We start from the raw sequence: 22,721 nt of genomic DNA on the forward strand, positions 1-22,721 counted from the left end.
GGAGGTCACTGACATTAAATGACATTTCTCCAGCTCTGACCACTGCTGTTGAAGAAACCACCGCATCGTTCTCCAGGCCCTACCTCGTTAATTCATGAAAAATATAATTACTGCACAGCCTTCTGAATCTTTCCAAAATGGAGGTGCACTTGGTTTCATCTAGAAAATCTTTGGGTTCATCTTCTACTTGACTGTTTCACATCTTGAGCCCTTAGTGTGGTTAGTTCTTCAGTTTTTTTCTGTTTCCTTGGTTGTGCCCTCCTTTGGAACAGTTTCTGAAACTGACCTACTTTCTTAAAGTAAACACATTTGATTTTCAAAGTTGGGTTATGTTTGCAATGTGAGCTTGTTTTGCCCAACAGCGTTGCAATGTCTGGTGTCTGTCCTATCCTTTGCTGTGTTGGCTAATCTTTTGTGGCTTGTAGTATACGGCATGAAATGATTCTGTCGATCTCATGTGCTAAGTTTTATCTTCTCCTCTTAGGATTGATAAGTTTTTTTTCTGGAACTCCACTCCATCTCTGAATGCTTTTTTATAGAGTTAGGTCCTTCTTGGATTGTAATATAGCTTACAGACTCCTTAACAATGCCCACACCAGTGTGGTCACTTATGAATTGTGATTTTAAATGTACATAGTCTCCAATACCCTGCAGAAATGATAAATGAAATCATCTATTGATATATCTGGATGCTATAATATTTTGTTAAATTTTGTTCTTTCCAAAATGTAATTGTGACAATGTAAACTTCAGAACTTTAATAATTTCATGGATTGAAAGAATCACCAATAACCCTGCTGGGAATAAACTGATTCTTGAGATGAAAGGGATAAAGACAAGCTGTTACACAGAGACTGAAAGCCATTAACCATGTCTTGGCGAGATTATGTAAACAGTTGAAACTTTATTGCTGGAACAGCACAGCAGGTCAGGCAGCATCCAGGGAACAGGAGATTCGACGTTTCGGGCACAGGCCCTTCTTCAGGAATGAGCAGAGAGTGTTCAGCAGGACTATGTAAACAAAACTGCTTTGACACCTGCTTGATAAACTGGATACTTTATTGCCATGAAGGACAAGGATTATGCTGCAGAAGAATTCAAGGTGTTAGTTTGCAGGAAAAGCTGAATTTCAAATGGTCTGCTAATCCTGAATGTAACGAGGAACAGTTGAGCTACTTCTGGTAAGATGGCAACCTACAGACTTGAGGTCTCCAGGAAAGTAATCAATATTGAAGATGAAAGAATCTATTGAATCATCAATAATATCACACCACAAACCTGAAAGAGGGAAAATTGTATAAGAATCCAACACCAGTACAAGTCAGTAGCAGAACTTTGAAGATCATTAAAGAATCAAACGAGGATCAAACCATGGACACTTGCAGAGACCAATGCTGTTGGTAAAATCCAGGCTGGATTCCATCATTAACTGGGTAATAGCCAACTTGAGGTGTGAGGCTTAACTGCTTACTGGAGGGGTCTTATTTTGGTTGCTACGTGTTATTAAGTTTACATCTTTGTTTTAGTACTTGATTATCTGTGAGTAGCTAAGTTAAAGGCAACTGTGGTGTTTTACCAACAACATAATGGTTCTGAGGTCATAATAGTTATCAAATATCTTCACTGCCCTTCAGGTCTGTCTGATATTTGCACTTTGTTGAGCTATAACCATCTGCTTTACTCTTAACAACGTACATGGAATAGCAACATGTTACTGTCTTACTATCCTGATGAGAAATTATGCCTTAACTCACAAGTTGCCTTATCCAGAGTGTCTAATTTTGGTTTCTATTTGGCCCATCTTTGAAATTAAAAATTCCTGGTAATACTATTTATGATGCCATTGAGAGTGTAAATTCCCAGCAGATTCTTCAAACATTGCTGTGAGAGTATAAGTATGAGAGGTACGTGACAGAGTAGGGTGGGAGTTGGCTGGGGTGTGATTGGGATGCAAGTGAGTAAGATTTTTACAGTGTTCCATGTCTCATAGTCAGTTTATCAGTATGCCTTTATGAGGAATGCTAATAACATCACCAATATATCATAACATGTAACTTGAGGGTACAAAGGTCTCAAAATCCATCTTCCCTTAGTTCACCTGTAGTATGACACTCCATGGAAGCTTGCTTCTCCTTTGTAACTGATTAGTTTAATGTTAACCCCAGACCCCTGTGTGTCTGAGGAATATAATGTTTGTACATAAACGTTAGTTGTAATAAATATTTGTGGATAATTCAATACCGCAGATTCGATGGTCAGTTATGGGAGATGCCACATCTGGTAAGACACCCTAATTTAGTTCTCCTCAGTTCACTGAATACATTTCTGCCACAATCCATGCATGTGGGACACTATTGTACTGTGCTTCCTATACATTTCTGATTTCCCCATTCTATGCTCATATTTCGATACAGCACATTCTTTGCACACAATATCAATGCATAGCAAGGGTGATTACATTGACACTGCCAAACCTTTAAACAAAATGACAGAGAAGCACTGTGATCACAGCTGCTCCTTCCTTGCAACTAGAAAATTATTTTGCATACAGTCTTCTTTGCCAGTGATGGCTGGTATTGTTTTCTAAATAATCGTTTGCTAATACGTATCCAAAATCCAGCCCCAGTAAAATCGGAAAAAAAATCCTAAATATATGACTGAATTAGGAACAAGATTCCAAACATTTGGATTTAAGCCAGACATTTGTGGATTGAAGCAACAATCCAGAGGCTCAGGCATCAATGAAGGCAAACACTTCAGAGCAGAACTGTTGGAGGTAATATTTTCCGTGTGAAATGCTAAATCCCTATTCTCTAGGGTAAAATGCAAAAGGTCTGACAGTACTTTCAAAGAAGATTTCTTGGTGTCTTTGTCAGTATTTATCCCCCAATCAACATCTGAAAACAGATGATTCATTTTGTTATTCTTGTGGGAGATAGTTGTGCACAATTTGGCAGTTGTACTTTCAACATATAACTTACACAAACTTCTTTGGCTGTATAATGTTTTGGGACAGCTTGATGTTGTGAAAGATGCTATATAAAGAGAATTGTGCCATATAAAGGGAATGGTGCTGTATAAAGGGAAAGCCTTTCCTCCTTCTAGATATTTACACTTGTCTTTGAAGTGAGAACTTGAAGACAACCAGATGGATACATGGCAAGAGCAGGACAATTTCAACTCTCTAGCCTCTCACAACCATTTGAAGCAGCTGTTCTTTTTGCTGAAGTGATTTGCTCTTTTGCCCTCAATAGTTTCCTGAATTCTATGAGCAGACTACTGCTTGGAGTATTAATCAGTATTCTCAGTGTAATGAGTTAAAACATGTCCTAAGTCTCATTAGTAATCATCAGTAAAATGTTACCATTTCCAAGTCACTTGATATTGCAATCTCTGTATAATAAACTAATGTTGCTATAATCAATTAACAGTTATTACTTCATTAGTTGTTACCATAGTGTTTCCTGCTTTTAACTGGGCTAGTGTAGGTTAGGTGGGCTTGGATCGGCGCAACATCGAGGGCCAAAAGGCCTGTACTGCGCTGTATTTTTCTATGTTCTATGTTCTATCCCAGCTGATGTTACTACTGGACAAGTCAGATCCCAGAATAAAACCTGACTGGATAGATCATAATAATTTCCTTTAGCTGGTGAATATGGCAGTTGCTGAAATATATTAATATATAGCTACAGATACTCGTTAGCATAAAAAACATAACCTTATTCCACAAAAGAAAAAGACAAAACCAAGCAATACAGATACAGAAAACAGTTTAGAAAGCTTTTTTAAAAACAAACAGCAAAACAAAGTTTGAACAGTTGCCCAACACTACCTATTATAGAAACTCAAGTTCAGAGAAATTATACTGTTATTTAGCTCTTTATGTTTCTACCTTAGTGACTCCTTCTGGTGTCTTAACTGTGAACTGCAAAAATAATTTTATGATTTGTTTCCAAATCTGTGAGACTTATGAACCTTTCACATTTCTGAGAGCCTAAACGTTTTCAGTTCTAACAACATAAAGACTTCTGTGCAAGCTCTGCTGGCTTGGAAATGTCACAGACTAGATTTCTGCTGAGCTGACTGCTTCTCTTGAATGGATCTGAAATGAGCAGTTCTCCTTCTAGGACAAATACACTCTTCTAAATTGGACACTTCATTCTTTTAAACCTAACTGAAAAAGTTGATTGTTTTGCTTTGAAATGATAGCAAAACTAATGGCTCTGTTTTGTTTATTCTGGGTGTGATCTTATCCACTAATTCTATAGCAATCCCTTAATTTCAATCACGTGCTTTCAAGTAATGAAGTATATGAAGAGCTGGGTTTTTAACTTGATTAGATTCCCTACAATGTGGAAACAGGCCCTTCAGCTCAAAAAGTCCACACCAACCCTCTGAAGAGTAACCCATCCAGACCCATTTCCCTCCGACTAATGTGCCTAACACTATGGGTAATTTAGCCTGGCCAATTCACCTGGCCTGCACATCTTTGGATTGCGGGAGGAAACTGGAGCACCCGAAGGAAACCCACACAGACACGGGGAGAATGTGCAAACTCCACACACACTGTCGCCTGAGGCTGGAAAATTGAACCCTGATCCCTGGCACTGTGAGGCAGCAGTGCTTTAACTGCTGAACCACTGTACCACCCCACAGTATATAGGTCACTGTTTTAGAATGACTTTCTGGCCTTTAAAAATATTACTGAACTGACTAAAATCCCTTTGCTCTATTTCAAAATTCAACTTCCAAGCATGATAATAAATGTAGGATACACCTTTTACCACATGACAGAAACTGGCGGTTGTTAATTTTTTTACGTGTAAGTGATTGGACAGGATAAAGATAGACACTTAAAAAAAATCTGGGAAGGTTACTGAATATTGGAAGTGCAGAACTGAAAGGGCATTATTAAATATGCCTCACTTGATATTCAGTGTCTGGAGAGGCTGAACAGGCTGGTGTCGTATTAGGCTTAAAAATGATATCTCCAAACCAGATTGTTAAGGATTAATCATTAAGGGTTAATTGGACATGGCAAGAAACTATTGAAGGAAACGTAATGAAGAACAGACTTAGGGCAAAAACAGGCAAACATGAGGACTGCAGATGCTGGAAATCAGAGTTTAGATCAGAGTGGTGCTGGAAAAGCACAGCACGTCAGGCAGCATCCGAGGAGCAGGAAAATCAACGTTTCGGGCAAAAGCCCTTCATCAGGAATAGACTCTTAGGGTAAAAACAGCCTGTATTGGCTGGAAGGTAACTGCAATGACTTGAGTTGGGTTTGGGAACAGACTGTTGTGCAATGACACAGAGACACTGGACCCATCGTTTGTGCAAAGGAATGCTTGGGAAAGTACTTAGAGACTGCAGTATAGCATATAATATCAGATTCAGGATAGTATTAATAGTAAGAACTTTCCCAGCTTGGAGGACCTTTCGTCATCAGATGCGATTCATGGATTGGTGCCATAGAAACTGAGAGGGAGCTCTAGGTGCCAGCAGCCACCCAGAAATCCTCAACAGGCAGAAGGCAGTAGGAATCGCTGGTTGAATATGTCTAAAGCAGTTCAAGTTATTAGATTCACTTATTAGTTTGCACATTTCTAAGTTAGATTATGCTAATAAATTTGCTTTATATGAAAGTGCATGTGCCTTCATGTATTCATTATGATCAGACCTTATACAACCAAGGTGGCACTTCCAGCCTAACAGCACAGCTGGGTCTATATATCTCTTGGGGGCATAAAAGGCTCTGCGCTGATGTAATACAGGTCTCCAAAATTAAAAAAAGGCAATAATAATGTTGATAGCATGTTTCCACGTGGGGAAGAGCAAAACTAGAGACCATAAATAAAAATCATGATGTGGAGGAGTCGGTGTTGGACTGGGGTGGACAAAGTTTTTAAAAATCACACAACACCAGGTTATAGTTCAACGGTTTATTTGGAGGCACAAGCTTCTTCAGCACTTCAAAAGCTAGTGCCTCCAAATAAACCCATTGGACTATAATCTGGTGTTGTGTGAGTTTTAACTAAATCAATAAAAGAGAGTCACTAAAAATAGAATAGGGAATTCAAGGGAAACTTTTTGACCACAGGTTGGTGAGAACTTACTTTCTTAGGGAATGGTTGAAGTTAATGTTGTGGATGCATTTAAGGGGAGATTGGATTATTAAATGGTGGGAATTATGCTATTAGAGTTAGATGATAATAGGTGGGAGGAGGTTCACGTGAGCATAAATATTGCCTGTGCTGCACATTCTATATAATCTTGTAGCTACATTAAAGTCAGTAGAACTGAACATTGGACAGCGAGTTTCATACAATGCTGATGTAACAATACTCATCTTGTGTTGCCATCCAAGACAGATTTCTACTTTAGACTTTAATAGAAGATAGAAATATGTGTGCAGTCAATAATATAATACATTTACTATGCTCTGTTATGACTAAGTTAAGAATTGTGAATTGGTGACCCTCTTTTCAACCTGTCCAGTGGGTCACAACAATGCTTTGAATTCTTTTCAGCACTCAACTATACCTTTCTCCAATTAAAATGTAGTTAACTGTTTTCACTGCAAGCAGTAAGGAAGCAATTATCATGCTCTCTTGAGTGAAAGAACCATTTCATCACCTGTGAACTCCAAGAAAAGATAATGAAATGATGTCAAGCAAAAGAGTTCTATGTGGATACTGAGACACACACAATTATAAATACAAACAAGTGCAAAGTTAAAAGGAGATAGTGTCCAGTGCAAAAGGGAAATAAATGTATAGCTTTAAGTCTTTGGATTTCCTTAAGACATGAGGGTTTTAACCTGAAATCCGGTATGGTAGTTAGATTCTCAAACCAATAGTTTTAACAAGTGTTGACCTATTTTTAAAAGCTTTTTGTTTAGTGATGTTTCTTTTCATTGGCTGTGCTTCTTCAGAGACAGCGAGGGAGAGAGTCAGCCTTGTCACCAAAAGTCCATCTCCACTGCTTTTTTCAAAGAGATCCTTGAAACACAAGTTGATTGTATATTCCACCTGAGACAATGATTCTATCAATAATATGTGAAAATTCTCATGATGGGCAAATCAGTTTAGAGATGACAAATGTTTCCCAACCTCCTCAGCAAAGTGTTTACTGGTTTCAATGTCTTGTAGGAAAATATTTTGATTTTGACTCAGGCTGTCTCTTGTTTAATCTATGTTAGACTGTGAGACTTGACCAAACTGTGTGGGCCAGCTATTGCTGGTGACCATTTTAAGTCAGTGATATTGACTCTGAAATGGCCTAACAATCACATTGCTGTGAGTCTGGAGTCACATATAGGTCAGACTAGGTAAGGGTGGCTGATTTTCTTCTCTGGACTGACCACCTTCTGACAGCAAAATTGCCATCCATCCATTTATTCCCCCTTCACTAATACTCAAAGTGGCCAGGTTCTGCTCCTCTTTCAGATTTTTAATATATTCACTTTCCATCCACAACACAACTCGAACACAACCATATTTGGAAGTCAAAGTTATTTCCATTGTTTTAAAAATATTAGGCTGAAGTTTGGCAGTGTTCATTTTGGAGAGCTTCCTGAAGGGTTTCTCTCTCTGAGCATCAGTGAATCTTTTCACGCTATTCTCTGCAGCCCAACTCATTAGCTATGCACTGTGCCTTGTAAGAGTTCTGCTGGTACTATCATTTGCTCAGCAATGACAGATGTACTGGCCACTGCAAGGATCTCATGGGATGCCCAGCATGGTGCAATTTTTAAAGCTGGGTTGTGCACCAGGTGGAACATTGCCAGTGAGGAGCTGCCCTTCACAGTGCATATAAAGCTGACATGTCTGACACTTTATTGCAAATACATGAGCACCTTTGGAAATGTATTGCTATATTTAAGGGTGGCATGGTGGCTCAGTGGTTAGCACTGCTGCCTCACAGTGCCAGGGCCCTGGGTTCAATTCTAGCCTCAGGTGACTGTCTGTGTGGAAGTGCTCCGGTTTCCTCCCACAGTCAAAAGATGTGCAGGCCAGGTGAATTGGCAATGCTAAATTACCCATAGTGTTAGATGCATTAATTAGAGGGAAATTGGTCTGAGTGGGTTACTCTTCAGATGGTCAGGGTGGACTCGTTGGGCCGAAGGACCTGTTTCCACACTGTAAGGGAATCTATTTACTTCATTATCTATCTGATCAACAGTCATTGTAACTTCATAATAAACAAACTATATAGGGTAACTGGCTCTAGTGTCACCTCTTCTTTGAATCCTCAATCATGGAGAACTATTTTTTCCCCCAACACCTGGTTGTAGCATAACCCCTTTTGAGAATTCAATGCAGAGTGTCGTAAACCAGAAAGCTTTCAAATGGTTGAAACTGTTCACTTTTATTTAACAGTAGCCAAAGTGTAGAAACAATATAAAGAAAAAAGGCTGCAATTGTTTCTCAAAACATGCAGGGACTGCTTACCTTTCAATCAACAGCAAGTTTACAATCAATTAATGATTCTACACAGAGCTCAAATTCATCAGATCCAGATTACACTGCTGCTACTGAGAGTGGAATGAATAGGTTTGTGGATACAGTGCCAATCAAGCAGGCTGCTTTATCCTGGATGTGGAGCTTGAGAAAGTGAACTCATTATGAATACATCAATATCTTAGTAGAGTGAATGTATTCTTAACATGTCCCAATTTCTACCTCTTGGGTGTGAAGCTTTCTCTCTTGTTTCGTGGAGGTATGACTGGTATTATCACGGTCTCTGCAGTCAAGAGAATAGTGCCACAAGACACCTTCTCTTCCACCTCGAGGATGAGAACAAAGATGCCTCAGAGGAAGCTAAGGCAAGGCTGCCTCCTTCTCCCTCAAGCAGCTCAGACTCTGACTCCTCAGTGGGAACAATAACCAGATAATGGTCAGTAGCACCCACTAGTGAGCACATCACTGCCATGGTGTCTGCAACAAGCCAAAGATCGCTGGCACTTGGAGGACTTTACTTGATCAGCTGTGTGAGTGTGTATCTGCCCCACCTCAACATAGCTCACGTGGTTGGTCACCTGGTTTGTAATGCAGATTGACACAAACAGTGTGAGTTCAATTCTGAAACAGCTGAGGTTACCATGAAAGTCCCTCCTTCTCAACATCTCCCCTCGCCTGAGACATGGTGACATTAAAATTAAATTACCACCATTCCTCTCCCGCTCTCGCTCTGATATTCTCCCTCCCTAATGAGAGCAGCACTATGATCCTCTGGTACTATAGTGACTTTACTTTACTTTCTGATGGGGAAACATCAGAAACAGAACATGTACTTAGTAATGTGTACAGTCAGCGTTCACAGTTTGGCATATTCCTCCATACAGTGAGACATGGAGTACTCTAACAGGGAGGGCCATAGAAAGCCTCTGCTTGGACACAGGCATTCTTATTTTGATGAATGTAGCACAAGCCATGCCATGTAAATGCATTATGAGATGATATGTACTGTATGATTACTGAAATTTTGTACACCCAGTAGCAGCGGCATCGGCATTACCATTCCCCACATCGGCCAGGAAAGGCATACGGGTATATATTGTCAAATACTTACTTATAAGTAAGAAGCTTGGAAAATTGCAGTGAGTATATCACCTTCTGACTCCCCAAAGCCTGTCTACCACCTAAAAGCAAAGTAAGGAGAATGATGGAATACTCCCCACTTGCCTGGATGGGTGCAGCTCCAAGAACATGCAAGAAGCTTGACACCATCCACAGGCATTACAACTACAAACATTCACACTCTTCCTCACCAATGCTCTGCAGTAGCAGTGTGTACTATCTATGAGATGCACTACAGAAATTCATCAAAGATCCAAATCCATAACCACTTACATCTAGAAGGAAAAGGGTAGCAGATGCATGGGAACACAACTACCTTCAAGTTCCTCTCCAATTCACTCACCATCCTGACTTGGAAATCTATTGCCAATTCTTTAGTGTCACTGGGTCAAAATCCTGGAACTCCCTCTCTAAAAGCATTTTGAGACTACCTACAGTGAATGGATTGCAGCAGTTCAAGAAGGCAGCTCACCACCAACTTCACCTGTGCTGTGAAAATGCCTGGTTAATGTAATTATCCTTCTAAGAGCCGCACATTATTCACAAGCAGAACCCACACACACAGACAGAAAGAAACCATTCACTCCTCTCACTCTGGATGTGTTTGCAGCCATTTTCCATTTCCATTTCACAATTATGATTTTCATGAGGATTGAAAGCAAAGCAGTTGCTCATGGTAGAGTGAGACACAGCCACAGCCTGGCCATTAAGTGCACACCCCTCTCAAACCTCCTTGTTTCTTTTCCTCTTTGAAATCCATTTTAACTGCACTGGTACAAAGCTATTCACATGCATTTCTTTCATTTATTCTCCATTTCCCAACATTATCTCCTGAGTCCTATCTCGACATCTTAGCTATGTCAGCCATTGTGCTGCTGCACTGACCCCACCATTGAAGACAGGAAGGTTGTAACCATCGATGATCATCTCACCTGGAAGAGAGACTGGATTGGTTAGGACTATATTCATTAGAGTTCAGAAGAATAAGGAGAATTTCATGGACACGTTTACAATTCTGACAGAACTAGATAGGGTAAACACAGGAAGGATGTTCTCAGTGCCTGGGAGTCCAGAACAGTGGGTCACAGTCTACTGATACAGGATAAGACTGGGATGTAGAGAATTTTCTTCATCCACAGCACACTTGGCCTATGGAATACTTTGCCACTTGTGGTTGAGACCAAAAAAGTTTAAAGGAGCTGTGAAAGCCAAGTTTTTTTACACAGAGGGTTGCAAGTGCCTGGAATACCAGAAGAGGTTGTTGAAGCAAATACAATAGCAATGTTTCAGAAGCAGCTTGACAGATACATGAAAAGGCCGGGAACAGAGGGATACGAATGGCATAGAGGCAAAATGTTTTTAGCTTAGAATGGCATCATGTGCCATGCAGTCTTGGTGGGCTGAAAGGCCTGTTGCTGAGCTGTTTTTGTCCGTAAAATATTGAATGTTTTCAAGAAGGTACCAATAATTTTCACGGATTAAAGGGTATGGAGAAAAAGTGGGAACAGGGTACTGATTCAGATAATCAGCCATGATCATGTAGATTGGCAGAACATGCTCAAAGTGCTAAAAGTCTACTTCTGCATCTATTTTCTATGTCTCCATGTTTTTTTAATTCATTCACAGGATGAGGGTGTCACTGGCTAGACCAACTATTATTGCCTTGCCCAATTGTCCAGAGAGCAGTTAAGAGTCAACCACATTGCATTGGGGCAGAATCACATGTAGGCTAGGCCAGGTATGGCTGGCAGTTTCCTTCCCCAAAGGGCATTAGTGAAGCAGATGGGTTTTCCTGACATTTGGCAATGGATTCATGGTCATCATTAGACTCTTAATAGGAGAAAGTGAGGACTGCAGATGCTGGAGACCAGAGTTGAAAAATGTGATGCTGGAAAAACACAGCAGGCCAGGCAGCATCCGAGGAGCAGGAGAATCGATGTTTCGGGCATAAGCCCTTCTCCAGGAATGAGGCTGGTGTGCCAGGTGGGCTGAGATAAAAGGTAGGGGGGAGAGGATTTGGGGGAGGGGTGCTGGGAATACGATAGGTGGAAGGAGGTGGGGGTGAGGGTGATAGGCCGGAGAGGGGGTGAGGGCGGAGAGGTCGGGAAGAAGATTACAGGTAAAGAGGGCGGTGCTGAATCCGGGGGTTGGGACTGAGATAAGGTGGGGGGAGGGGAAATGAGGAAGCTGGAGAAATCTACATTTATCCCGTGTGGCTGGAGGGTTCCTAGGTGGAAGATGAGGCGCTCTTCCTCCAGGTGTCGTGTAGTCAGGGTCTGGCGATGGAGGAGGCCAAGGACCTGCATATCCTTGGTGGAGTGGGAGGGGGAGTTAAAGTGTTCAGCCACAGGACGGTTGGGTTGGTTGGTACGGGTGGCCCAGAGGTGTTCCCTGAAATGTTCCGCAATGTATCGGGTGCAACGGATACCGTAAATGATGTGTGTGGAGGTGCAGGTGAATTTGTGATGGATATGAAAGGATCCCTTGGGGCCTTGGAGGGAAGTGAGGGGGGAGATGTGGGTGCAAGTTTTGCATTTCTTGCGGTGTTGCAGGGGAAGGTGCCGGGAGTGGAGGTTGGGTTGGTGGGGGGTGTGGACCTGACGAGGGAGTCACGGAGGGAGTGGTCTTTTCGGAATGCTGATAGGGGTGGGGAGAGAAATATATCCCTGGTGGTGGGGTCCGTTTGGAGGAGGCGGAAATGACGGAGGATGATACGATGTATCCGGGGGTTGGTGGGATGGTCGGTGAGGACCAGTGGGGTTCTGTCCTGGTGACGATTGGAGGGGCGGGTTTCAAGGGAGAAGGTGCGGGAAGTGGAGGAGATACGGTGGAGAGCATCGTCGACTACGTCTGAGGGAAAATTGCGGTCTTTGAAGAAGGAGGCCATTTAGGTTGTTCAGTATTGGAATTGGTCCTCCTGGGAGCAGATGCGGCGGAGGCGAAGGAATTGGGAATATGGGATGGTGTTTTTACAGGGGGCAGGGTGGGAGGAGGTGTAATCTAGGTAGCTGTGGGAGTTGGTCGGTTTGTAGTAAATGTCTGTGTTGAGTCGGTCACCCGAGATAGAAATGGAGAGGTCTGGGAAGGGGAGCGAGGAGTCTGAGACGGTCCAGGTAAATGTGAGGTCGGTTGACACCTCCGCAGCTACACTGGCACCCCCCCCTACCTTTTCCTCCGCTACATCGATGATTTTATTGGCGCTACCTCGTGCTCCCACGAGGAGGTTGAACAGTTCATCCACTTTACTGACACCTTCCATCCCGAAATGTCGATTCTCCTGCTCCTCGGATGCTGCCTGGCCTGCTGTGTTTTTCCAGCATCACATTTTTCCACATTAGACTCTTAGTTCCAGATTCGAATTCAGATGCCACCACCTGCTGTGGTAGGAATTAAACCAGGTGCTGACATCACTATTGGGTTTCTGGATTAGCAGTCCAGTGATAATACCACTAAGACCATTGCGTCCCTTTATATGTGATCAATGCACAATAGTATATCCCCCTGGGATATTGTGTTTAATTATTGTCTCTTCTTCATTCAGAATGTTGCCTCCAATTCTCACAACCGACTTTCCCAACCTTCCTGTCATTTCTGGGGTCCCTAATTAAAACTTCCTTGACGTTAGCTGAGCTGATGGCCAGGACTTGCATTGCCCCCCCGCCATCGCCCCCATCACTGACTGACTTCAGTGGATTGCTCTGGCTAATGTGTGACCAGGGTCCCGACTGACCTCTGTGCAACTCTCCAGCTGGCAGACCGGTTGCACTGGACCATGAGCCACCCCTAACACCTGTCGTGACATGGACTCCTGACCCTGAATGCCCCTAGTGGCTGACTGACCATATCCACATGCCTGGGTTGATGCTGGTAATCCCTGACTTGTGACTGTCTCCCTTGACCTGACTGACGACTTACCCCTTGGCGGAGACAAATGCTGTAAGCTGCTAACATCTGCTGACACGTACAACAACATGTCCACCCCTCCACCTCGACTGATGACCACTCACATCCATGGCAAGCTGCCTGGTTTCGTGTCTGTGTAAAAAGACAAATCAGGACAGACATAATGTGAGCACAATATAGCACAAAAAGGTAACGCAAGGGAGAGATGCTGTGTGTATCTAAGTAGGGCAAAGGGAGTCAGAACTAAGAGAACAAGTGCGGAGCCTTCAGATTCACTCTGGTCCAATCCATGAAGTGGGTGCTTGTCCCTGCATTGTCCTGGCAGCAGCATTGCAATAACAGGTGTTGGTGTACTCCAAAGTGCAACATTGACGCGAAGAACTGTAATTTAACGAGAAATGTGCCAGGACAACGTGGTGAGGCTGGTACAAATCCAATGCCATTCTCCACAGATGAAGAGGGGGATGCGGGTGGGCACTACCCATGGGACATACCATGAGATGTCGGGAACTGCTGTCCATGATGAGTATTGAGAGGGACAATTGGTGAACTGCAGCTGCTAGTTAAATACTCAGACTTTGGTATTGGGAATTGTCACTGTCTAGTTTCTGTCCAGCACGTGAGATCAGGTATTAGTGGCAAGAAAATGCATGCCTAAGAGAGAGTTTCTTGTTTCACGTTTCAAATACTGCTTGCGGGATTGCATTATTTTTCTCAACATTGAGAACCTTATTTTTTATCTGATTCTGCTGCAGTTTTCCAATTCCACACATTGTTTAGGGGCTGGGAGGACTCCATCCATAACATTTCTATCAGGATTGTTAAAACAGAAATGAATAGTGTTTTTCTGTCGATAGAATAAAGAAATATCCCTCAGGTTAAAGGAATTCAGGCTGGAAAACTCTACAATTGAATCTATCTGAACTCATCTCATTTAACATGCTCTTGCCCTTTTATATTCTTCCATTTAAAATACCAGACAAAAGTGAGGACTGCATTGGAGATTAGAATCGAGAGTATGCTGCTGGAAAAGCACAGGAGGTCAGGCAGCATCCGAGGAGCAGGAAAATTAACATTTCAGGCAAAAGCCCTTCATCAGGAATGGGATATCATTTTTGCAGGAGGCAGGATGGGAGGAGGTGTAGTCCAGGTAGCTGCCCACCCGCATCCCCCTCTTCATCTGTGGAGAATGGCATTGGATTTGTACCAGCCTCACCACGTCGTCCTGGCACATTTCTCGTTAAATTACAGTTGGTGGTTTTGTAGAAAATGTCAATGTTGAGTTGGTCACTGTTGATGAAGATAGAGAGGTCCAGGAAGGGGAGGGAGATGTCTAAAATAGTCCAGGTGAATTTAAGGTCGGGGTAGAATGTGTTAGTGAAATTGATGAACTGTTCAATCTCCTCGTGGGAGCACGTGGTGGCGCCGATGCAGTCATCAATGTAGCAGAGGGAAGGTGGGGAGTGGTGCCGGTGTAACTGCAGAAGATAGAATGTTCTACATAGCCGACAAAGAAACAGGCATAGCTGAGGCCCATGCAGGTGCCCATGGCTACCCCTTTCATCTGGAGGAAGCGCAAGGATTGGAAGGAGAAATTGTTGAGGGTGAGGACCAGTTCAGCCAAATGAATAAGCGTGTAAATGGAAGGGTACTGCTGGGGTTGTCGGGAGAGGAAGAACGGAGGGCTAGAGGCCCTGGTCATGGCGGATGGAGGTGTAAAGGGCTTGGATGTCCATGGTGAAGATGAGGCTTTGGGGGCCGGGGAAACGGAAGTCTTGGAGGAGGTGGAGAGTGTGGGTGGTGTGCTGAACGTATGTGGGGAGTTCCTGGTCCGGAGGATAGGACGGCATCGAGGTACGTAGAGATGAATTGGCAGGAGTAGGCTGAGGCGATGGGTTGGCCGGGGCAGTCAGGTTTGTGGATCTTGGGTAAGAGGTAGAACTGTTTGTCGCAGCATGCCTGAACAATGAGGTTGGAAGCTGTACTTGGGAGATCCCCTGAGATGATGAGGTTGTGTATGGTCGTGATGGTTTGGTGATGGGAGATGAGGTCGTGGTCGCTAGGACGGTAGGAGGAGGTGTCTTCAAGTTAGTGCCTGGCTTCAGTAGTGTAAAGGTCATTGCACCAAACTCCCACTGCACCCACCTTGTCCGCTGGTTTGATGGTGAGGTTGGGGTTATAGCTGAGGGAGTGGAGGGCTGCGCTTTGTGAGGTTGAGAAATTGGAGTGGGTGAGGGGGGTGGACAGGTTGAAGCAGTCAATGTCACGGCGACACTTGGAAATAAAGTGGTCGAGAGTGGGAAACACACTGGCATGGAATGTCCAGGTGGATGGGGTGTATTGGAAATGGGCAAAGGGTCCTTGGAGGGTGGACAGGAGTCTTGATAGAAAAGGTAAGCTCGGAGGTGGCGGAGAAGTGTTTGATGCCAGAACTCGTATTGACATTGTTGATCTGAGAGCGGAGGGAGATGAAGTAAGGCCTTTGCTGAGGACTGATTGTTTGTCCTCAGTGAAGGGGAGGTCTAGGGGGATGGTGAAAACTCAGCAGGGCTGGGAGCTGGGACTTGGTGTAGGGCTGGAACTGGGAGTGGGGGTGGTAGTGGAGGGACCAGGGGTGACATCATTTATGAAAGTGATGCTCACCCGGGGTGTCGGGAGTTGGAGGTGGTGACTGTGGGATCCACGGGGTTGTGTCGTCGACGATTCTGTTGGTGGAGTTCAGGTGAGTGGCGTCAGTGGGGGTGGAAGTGGTTGCAACGACAGCAGCTGCAGGGGCGGAAGTGGTGAAACACGTAGCGTGAGTGATGTTAGTGGTGGGGGGGGGGGGAGTGGATGCTGCAGTGGCCACACAGTGGGACAAAGATGCGGAACGCGTGGCGTGGGTGATGTCAGAGGGGGTGGAAGTGGCTGTTGTGGCAGGAACAGACAGGGTGGAAGTGTTGCTCCGATTGGGCCTTGCATTGGATCCCTTAGAGGTCGCGGTGGCGGCTGTCTGGCCGGCAGTTGTGGCGGCGACATGATCAGCTGTGGCTGCGGGGACGGAGATGACGTCATCATTCACCGCGGTGATGATGGCTGGTATGGCTTCCTGGCTGATGGCATCTGAGCAGTTCCGGAGGCCGGGGGAAGCTTCTGGAATGTTCAAGGAATGCCGACTATTCAGGTGGGTATATTAAAGTTTGTTGTACTTACAGTTTTTGATGTCTGATATAGATTAGATTAAATTACTTACAGTGTGGAAACAGGCCCTTCGGCCCAACAAGTCCACACGGACCCGCCGAAGCGCAACCCACCCAGACCTATTCCCCTACATTTTACCCTTCACCTAACACTACGGGCAATTTAGCATGGCCAATTCACCTAACCTGCACATTTTTGGACTGTGGGAGGAAACCGGAGCACCCGGAGGAAACCCACGCAGACATGGGGAGAATGTGCAAACTCCACACAGTCAGTTGCCTGAGGCGGGAGCTGAACCTGGGTCTCTGGCGCTGTGAGGCAACAGTGCTAACCACTGTGCCACTGTGCCACCAATGGTGTAGATATGGTGTAGAAAAAGTGGTTTATAAAAAGCGTGAATTCTTCTGAGGATATAATACAGTAGGGGTCCTTTCCAGTTCTGAGAGAGTGTGGCCCTCAGTGGAGGCAGGGTTGACGGTGGAGAGATAAGGTGGTGGTGCATGGCTGCGAGTGTGGAGCGAAGGATCTGGAAGGAGAACCGTTGCTGGAGGTTTTGAATTTATAGTTGCACTGGCTGTCTTGTTCAGATCCAAACTATATTGGTCTGAATGTGGTTCGGAGTCCATGTGGGATCAATTAATTCTGTAGGCTGGCACTGAGGAAGGAGATGTGGCTGTGGCAGCGAGTCTGTTTCAGGACATGGCTGAAGAGCTTCAGAGAACCTGGGGGGGGGGGGGTGCAGCGAGAGAAAGACTCACTGAGAGCTCTGTGGAGAGTGGAGGAGAACTTCTTCAAGGTAGGCATCCATGGAAGAGGATTCGCAGTAAGGTTAAAATCAACTAGACGAAAGTGAGAACTGCAGATGCTTGAGGTTAGAGTCGAGAGGTGCTGGGAAACACAACAGGTCAGGCAGCATCTGAAGAGCAGGAAAATCGATGTTATGGGCAAGCCCTTCATCAGGTCTGAATTTAAAATACCATTCTAATTATTTAGAGACATAGAAATGTACAGCGCGGAAACAGGCCCTTCGGTCCAACCCATCGTGCCAACCAGATATCCCAACCCAATCTAGTCCCACCTGCCAGCACCTGGCCCATATCCCTCCAAACCCTTCCTATTTCCAGCAACACATTTTCAGCTCTGATCTCCAGCATCTGCAGACCTCACTTTCTCCTTCCTATTCATATACCCATCCAGATGCCTCTTAAATGTTGCAATTGTACCAGCCTCCACCACTTCCTCTGGCAGCTCATTCCATACACACACCACCCTCTGTGTGCAAATATTGCACCTTAGGTCCCTTTTATATCTTTCCCCTCTCACCCTAAACCTATGCCCTCTAGTTCTGGACTCCCCAATCCAAGAGAAAATACTTTGTCTCTTTATCCTATCCATGCCCCTCATGATTTTATAAACCTCTATAAGGTCACCCCTCAGCCTTTGATGTTCTAGGGAAAACAGCCCGAGCCTGTTCAACCTCTCCCTATAGCTAAAATCTGCCAACCCTGGTAACATCCTTGTAAATCTTTTCTGAACCCTTTCAAGTTTCACAACATCTTTCCGATAGGAAGGAGACCAGAATTGCACACGATATTCAAAAAGTGGCCTAACCAATATCCTGTACAGCTGCAACATGACCTCCCAATTCCTGTACTCAATACTCTGACCAAGAAAGGAAAGCATACCAAACACCTTCTTCACTATCCTACCTACCTGCGACTCCATTTTCAAGGAGCTATGAACCTGCACTCCAAGGTCTCTTTGTTCAGCCACATTCCCTGGGACATTACCATTAAGGGTATAAGTCCTGCTAAGATTTGCTTTCCCAAAATGCCGCATCTCACATTTATCTAAATTAAACTCCACCTGCCACTTCTCAGCCCATTGACCCATCTGATCAAGGTAACCTTCTTTGCTGTCCACCACACCTCCAATTTTGGTGTTATCAGCAAACTTACTAACTATACCTCCTATGCTCACATCCAAATCATTTATATAAATGATGAAAAGTAGTGGACCCAGCACCGATTGTTGTGGCACTCCACTGGTCACAGGCCTCCAGTCTGAAAACCACCCTCCATCACCACCCTCTATCTTCTTTCTTTGAGCCAGTTTTGTATCCAAATGGCGAGTTCACCCTGTATTCCATGAAATCTAATGTTGCTCACCAATCCCCCATGGGGAACCTTGTTGAACACCTTACTGAAGTCCATATAGATCACATTTTTAGTTTTCTTTTTAATGAATTTTCAGTGTACTCTCTTTATCATTCTAAAATGCTTCCTATATGCTTTAACCAGAATTTCATCAGTGTTCCAATTGTCCTAAAGTCAACAAAATGTATAGGCTTTGCATAAATTCAAAAGAATGACTTCCTTTTACATGAAATGCCTTTATTTAGAAAACTTAGAATCTCATCAGCCTTTGCTGCAGTAATTGGGCAATAGACTATCAATTCTGTCAGCCTTGAATGAGGATTCTTTCCTTCAGCTCTCATCTGTAAGCCATGTTGTAATATATGTGAATGATGTGTATTTGCATTTTACATGGCATCAAATTAACCATAGCTATAGGGAATTCTCAAATGATAAAAACACAGATTTTCAAATTCACGTTATGTCAACAGATGAAGTAAACAGTCTGGCTTACTGTTGGCTTTGAGAATATAAAAGCAAATAACCTAATAGATTTAGTTCTTAGCAGTCAAGCAGCAGTCACTCATAAGTGAGGGGTAACTATTATAGGCTGTAAACTACTAACAGACACAAGATTAGCCAACTTTCCAATGTTCACAATGGAACAACAAACCTCATGGCAACACTAACTGATTATAATCTCAAAGGCAATGGTTACTATTGATACAATTAGATCAGTCAGGATGAGACTGCAGTCCTGCATGTCTCCTTTGGGCCATTGCTATTTATGTTTAATCATTTGGATGAGGCCATTATTGGAACCATTTTACACAGAGGTTAGGAAGAGAGAAAGTGAGGACTGCAGATGCTGGAGATCAGAGTTAAAAAGTGTAGTGCTGGAAAAACACAGCCGGTCAGGCAGCATCCGAGGAACATTAGAGTCGATGTTTTGAACATAAGCTCTTCATCAGGAATGTCTTTCCCAATGAAATGCTTATGCTCAAAATGTCGACTTTCCTGTTCCTCAGACGCCACCTGACAGGTTGTGTTTTTCCAGCGTTTCACTTTTGACACAGAGGTTAAAGGTAACTCGATTTGTGTGTGAATGATGTCTTTTAAAGTAGAAATATGCAAGATAATTCATCTGTGATTAGATACTTAAGGTGATAATGTGCCATTAAGGATCTCAGTTGAGACAAGAACAGGGATGCTGTCCTCAGTCTTACTTCTCCTGCCCTTTAATGTTGCAGGCAGGTCAAAAGTGGCAAGGCAGTTAGCAGAAAGGATACATGTAGAATAACACAGGCTGCATCCCAACTATATACTTATCAATAGGGGATGGTAAAATTGTGCCCATGATTGACCTTTCAGAAGGAATCATTAGGTGATAATTGGAGCCAGACATCCTTTTTTTTCCTCTACTAAGAACAGAGCTGTTGGGGTAGAATGTCTGTGATCTAATTGCCTTTGCATGAGTGTAATCAACCATCCCTCTTCTTGTAGCAGAACCCATTTGTTCTGAGTTCCCTATCTACTCACCTGAGGGAATGCATCATCACGTTTCCTGTTAGGCAAATGGTGAAACTAATTGAAACTCCCTCGCCCTTTGGTTCCTTCATGCTAAATGTATCATTTGATACCATCATCATTGCTATCAAAGTTGCTGTCTGGTAAATGCCCGAGTTGGTGTACGGGACTCATAAAACAATGGATAAAAAGATGGAGAGTGGGCAAGAGTTGCAGGGCTACAGAGGACAGGACAATCAGCATCATTCTCCTTAACTCCGTCAACATTGTAATTTTTACCCATAGGTAAGGACTTCCCTGGGTTATCTTTTTGAGTGAGTTTTATTAATTAGTTCCCCATTTAACTCTGTCCAGTCTTTTACTGAGATTCTACTTTCTGTGGTTCCCTTAAAATATTTGACAATGTGGTTAATTTTGTTTCCCTATATTCTTTAATAAACATTTGTCAGGTCTGGGTATCTCATTATCCTTTAGAATTCTTTGTTTAGCATTTCCTTTACTGGCAATTATTATTTTTATCTGATTTTTAAAATTCTTTTACTTTAATTTTGACCTTGAATAAGGAAGACAACTCACGATTTACTTCGAAACACAAAAATGACCTGAATGATATCTGGCGTTCTTGAGCATTTTTTATTGTCGTGCTCCGACTGTGATCCATTAAAAGTCCAACTGTTTCCTTCACCATCTGTTTCTCCCAGATATATCTGTTTGGTTTGTGACGGTGGGGCCTAAGGTGGTAGCAGCGCAGATTATTTCATTGTTTTCCACTCAATAACATTCCCCCTGAATGGAATAATTGCTGGATTTAAGGACTTTCTGATATTTTCAGAAAGTGGAGAAATCTGTAACTATCCAGCTTGATCATTTCTTAGCTGTTAGTAAACTTCTGTTGTCATTTCACTTCCACCATAGCTTTTCAGATAAGTTCTCCTCTCTGCCTGCCCATGATTTACATGTCAATGTTGTCAAATGGGATTAACATCAGTTGTGCACATATTGAGAATGAATGTTTGAAATTGTGATCCTCATTTTCCCTTCGCCAAGTTAGAAACTTCTAATGCATTTAGCTGAGACAGCTTTGAACCTCTCTTCTTTTCTTTTGTCCAACTCTAAACAATCCTCAGAAAAGAGGCAAGTTAAAGACAAAGATTATGACTCGGCAAGATGGCGGCGATTCTGTAGGACTGCTGTGGACAGCTCTGTCTAACAACCAATGCATACCGGTGTTTTTTGCCATCCCTGGCCAACTTATGTGGTGGAAATATTAGTTTAAAACCTTACAGAATACATATTTGTTAATATTTGGGAGTGGGAAGGATGCCAAAGGGAAAAGGAGCAAGCAAACAGCAGCAGGGAGGACACTCCCCTGCAGCACCTACCACACCAGAGAACTGCAGCAGCAGCAGCCTCTCCTGACCCCCCCGGGGACCTGACAGACTCTCAGGAATTGGCTGCGGCGATGGAGAGACTTACCTTGAAAGTTACGGCTGCAATTTGAGGAAATCCGTGGGGAGATTCGTGCCCAAGTGCAACCTATTGCATCCATGCTGCAGAAGCACGAGCAGGAGATCCAGAGCCTCGGGGAGTGGCTGGAGGAGGTGGAGGGTCAAACTAAGGCCTCGGAAGCTGCGATGGAGTCCTCATCCAGTCAGATCCAGGTGCTGGAGCAAGAGGTGCGGGCCTTGCGAAACCATATCGACGACCTTGAAAATCGAGGTGGGAGGATAAATCTCCGAATTGTCGGGCTCCCTGAAGACGAGGAAGGTGAGAAGCCAGTCAGCTTCTTTGAAAACTGGCTGCTGAAGTTTTTGGGCCTTCACATCTAGTCCATCAGGCTACAGATTGAAAGGGCTTATCGGGTTACAGTGCACAGGTCAGGGCTGGTGCAGCATCCCGCCCGGTCCTAGTGCACTTCCACTCATATAAGGACAAGCAAAAAGTCATAGAAGCTTCCAGATCCCTGGGAAAAGATCCGCAGGCACTGCTGTACAAGGGGTCAAAAATCATGTTTTTCCAGGATTTTTCAGCAGCTGTAATTTGAAAGAGGAAGTCCTTCGATGAAGTTAAAAAGAGGCTGAGGAGCCTGGGCATCCAGTACTCCATGAGATACCCTGCAGTACTTCGTTTCAGACACGAGGACTCAGTTTATACATTTGACTCGGCGGAGAAGGCTAAAAGCTTTGTAGACGCTTTGAAATAGATGGATTGGCCTGAAGAATATGGTTAATGTTTGTTCTCTTTTCTATTTTTCCCCATGATTTCCCTTCCTTTTTAAAAATTTCTTTCTTTCTCCCTAATAGTTTCCTTTTTGGAAAAGGGAGAAAAGACTTTGGAATAAGTTCCTATTTTTTTTAATAATTGGATTTTCTGATGGGAAATTTTGTGGATGTTC

General features: G+C 43.6%; 1 long non-coding RNA gene across 1 annotated transcript; it reads right to left on the minus strand.

Moving 5' to 3' along the window:
* Positions 1–721: 721 nt before the first annotated feature.
* LOC148148545 (uncharacterized) lies at positions 722–22,107 on the minus strand. The gene is made up of 3 exons (XR_015758758.1): positions 21,803–22,107; positions 13,497–13,616; positions 722–1,278 (listed from the first exon to the last, which is right to left on the minus strand). It is a non-coding gene; the product is annotated as an uncharacterized LOC148148545 (long non-coding RNA).
* Between the last annotated feature and the right edge of the window lie 614 nt (positions 22,108–22,721).

The sequence above is a fragment of the Chiloscyllium plagiosum genome, unplaced genomic scaffold (assembly GCF_037043375.1).
Source record: "Chiloscyllium plagiosum isolate Xiang-an unplaced genomic scaffold, Cpla_swu_hap1 HiC_scaffold_12, whole genome shotgun sequence".
NCBI lineage: Eukaryota > Metazoa > Chordata > Chondrichthyes > Orectolobiformes > Hemiscylliidae > Chiloscyllium > Chiloscyllium plagiosum.